Source organism: Octopus bimaculoides, chromosome 1, assembly GCF_001194135.2.
Source record: "Octopus bimaculoides isolate UCB-OBI-ISO-001 chromosome 1, ASM119413v2, whole genome shotgun sequence".
In the NCBI taxonomy this organism is placed as follows: domain Eukaryota; kingdom Metazoa; phylum Mollusca; class Cephalopoda; order Octopoda; family Octopodidae; genus Octopus; species Octopus bimaculoides.
In genome coordinates, this window is record NC_068981.1 from 110,583,776 (window position 1) to 110,587,628 (window position 3,853).

Here is a 3,853-nt window from a genome sequence, read left to right on the forward strand (position 1 = left end):
ATATATATATTTATATATATATTGATAGGAAGGACATCAAAAGAAAGAAAGAGACTTCGATATTATGCAAATAGGAATTTATCTGTAAAAATATGTGACACTTATTCGGTAGCCATGATAAAACTCCGAGTTTCGGATGCCAGGGTGGGAGCCCACGCCAACATCTCTTCAGTTATCCGGCCATTGAAAATGCCTGTGAAAAATGACCGTTAAACAAAGGGAAATTAATGTGTGGTTGACCGTCATTAAGACAAAAGAGCTAATAGACCGCTAAATAAGGGGAGGGGGTAAAAGTAAGGGAGTAGAGACGTCTATAGGTTCGCGTAAGCGCACCAATCCGTACATTCGCCTATATTTATATACTAAACCACTCGCTTTAAACACACACATGTTCACCCACATACTCGCCAAAAACTATACATATATGTACATATGCATATATATATACACGCATACACACCCACACTCACACGCACACAACAACCCCGCACCCATACACACGCACACAAAAAAAAATTTATAGAGCTAAAAGCAATAAACACTGTGGGAAAGCTATAAGGTTAAAACGCGTCTAAACTGAGCATATTTTCGCATGCACGCACATATATCTATATAAGCACGTACCCGCACACACGTGTTTCACTAATTTGTGTACCATTATAGCTTTCACATTAACTTTACCATTAACTTTCGCATACATAAATATAATATGCTTTAAATACACACCAAGCAAACACAAATTTTATAAGTAACAGTTAAATAAAAAGCAAAAACTAGGAACTCCTTTTTATCAATGTTGTCTTGATCGTGATCTATTTGACACTCATGTTTATCATCTAAAAGATTCAACGGGGTAAGGAAGGCATATACTAACCGTACTCTCCTGTAGTACTCTTTTCTAATCTTCTCTTTCATTGCTGAATGTTTTATGTCGTTACTTTCGTCAATGCCAAGGTATTTATATGCTTTTTCCTGGTCTAGTGCTCGGATTCTTGCTTCTGTATCTACGTGGATATCCGCAGAACATGCCAGTTTGCTTCTTATGAAAGTGACTTTCGCGCATTTCTCCAGTCCAAACTGCATCCTGATATCATCACTGAACTTTTGAACCGTAGCAAGTAGACCTTCTTATTGTTCGTAATTTTTTGAGTACATTTTCAGATCATCCATGTAGAACACATGACTCCCTTTTTTCTTCTTGATCTCATATCCATACCCGGTTTTGTTGAGCATGGTACTTAATGGTGCCAGTGCCAAGTAGAATATTAAGGGTGATAGCGAGTCCCCTTGGAAGATAGCACTTTTGATTTTGATTGGTCTGCTTGTTATTGATCCACTGGAATGGTTCAACGTCAACGTAGTTTCCCATGTATTCATGCTGTGTTTCATAAACTTGATGAGAGTTGGGGATACTTTGTATACTTCCATCACTTTCAGAATCTATGAATGAGATACACTACCGAACGCCTCTTTATAGTCGATCCATGATGTGCTCAGGTTCGTTTTCCTGGTTTTGCAGTCTTCAAGGATCATTTTGTTTATCAACAATTGGTTTTTGCATCCGTAGCTCACTCTTCAACAACATTTTTGTTCTTGTGGTAGTAGGTTGTTTTCTTCTAGGAATGTGTATGTTCTTTCAGTGATTACAGATGTTAATATTTTATACATTGTTGGTAGATAGGTGATTGGTACATAGTTTTTTGGGGTTTTCTGTGTCATTTGTTTTTGGTATTAGGTATGCCACTCCCTGTGTCAACCAGTGTGGGCTATTTTCTGGGGATTTTATGACTTCGTTGTATGCTGATGATATATCTCCATATATATATCAACTAGCTGTTTGATCCAGAAGTTTGGTACTCGATCTATTCCGGTGACTTCCAATTGCTGGCCTTTTCCAGGGTCAGGGTGACCTCCTCCTTTTGAATATCTTCCCATTCCTGTTCTTCTTTATTTTCCAGGAGTGTTTCTTGTTCCTTAATCCATTCTACATCTTCATTATGTTGTTTTTCATTTTCCCATATCGTACTCCAGAAATTTTCCATATCCTCTTTCTTTGGCGGTTGCTCAACATTTATTTGTTGTTTATCGAGTTCCCTGTAAAATTTCTTTCCATCTTCTTTAAATAATTTGTTTTGTCTAAATTGTTTGCTTCTCTTTATATATCGTGACAGTCGTTGTGCCTTTGCTTGGATTTTTGCTTTAGGTATTTCAATTCTTTTGCTTCATCCCATGCTTTTTGCATATTTTCTTGACTTTTCTTTGGTTGACCTGTTTCCGTTACTTATTTCGGTCAGTATTGATAGGTCGCTTCTCATGCATCGTATGCCCTTTTCTAAGTTTTCTTTCCATTTTGGTTGTCTTTTCTTCTGTTGAACAGTTTTCTTTTTTAGTTTTATGCCTTTTGCTTTAATAATAGCAGCAGCTGTTGGTTTAGCGAAGTTATATTTAGTGGTTCTATTGTTGCTGATTTTATCTCATCTATTACATTATTGCCCATTTTAATCAACTCCTCCAGGTTCTTATCCATACTGACTTTTGGTAGGGGCTCTCTGTCTGTGGTGTCTTGTGCTTTTACCTGTTCCCATTTTCCCTGTATTTCTTCTTTTAGTTCCAGATATTTCTCCCTATCCATGTCACTGTTTCGTGGTGTTGGTTGTTTTACAGGTTCTTCTATCTCATTACCCACAGAGGGCTCCTCAAATATACCCTCTTCTTGGTTTTCTGTAGTCCCTATTATTATTTCATTTGTATTTGGTGTTATACGGTGAGATCTCTTGACTTTTTTCTTTTATTTCTTCCAGCTCAGTGTCTGTGAGCCTCCTGTTTTTAATGATATCTCTTCGGACATTCTCTAACTTGTTGGGTTCCATATTTAACCTTGAAGTTGGATTTTGTTGTCTCCATAATTGATAAGTCCTTTTTATCGTGTTATCTTCTAATGATGTGACTACCGCCGTGTAGTATGCTTCCATTACTAGTTTATACTCTTGCCGATTCCATTTAGTTCTAGGGATTTTGCGTGTAGTATGGCTTGTATCGGTGGGGCTCAAGTTGAGGTTTTCCTCGGTTAAGTTGCCCACAGTTGCCCGGGAGTGGTTAGAGTTTGAATCAGTAACCAACTTTTCGCTGCCAGCCTGACTCCTCACTAGGGGGCGTGCTCCTTGTTGAACCGCGAGACGAGTGATGCAGTGTGGGTTGTTTTTATTGACTTTATCCTTTATTGGTTAACTACTGGGTATATTTATGGTGATTGGCCACATACTCCTTAAGTACCTGAGTGTGCCCTATGCGTATCACACACATTGCTGGTTCCGCCTTCAAGGCCGTTGTCTATCTGACTCTATGGGTCATCCGCCCTTTCCGCCGTCTCAAGCTTCATGCACTTAAGGGAAGGTATCCCTTCAGCCACAACAGCAGTCTAACTGCCGTTGCCTCTCACTTGGTTTAGCACCACTGTCGAGTGGAGGTCTTGTGGTATGACCACCAGCGTGCACAACCGGCTACTTGGAGTCATAAGTGAGAGTTGAGCTTTTGTTGTGAACTAGTGATCATCATCCATGCTCTTGGCATGCGACAGATGGTGAAAAGAAGTTATTATCATTATCATTATTATTATTATTATTATTATTATTATTATTATTATTATTATTATTATTATTATCATTATTATTATTATTATTATTATTATTATTATTATTGTTGTTGTTGTTGTTGTTATAATAATTTATTATTATTATTATTATTATTATTATTATTATTATTATTATTATTATTATTATTATTATTATTATTCAGGTCATTGCCTGGAATCGAACTCGGAATCTTGGGATTAGTAGCCTGCGCTCTTACTCAC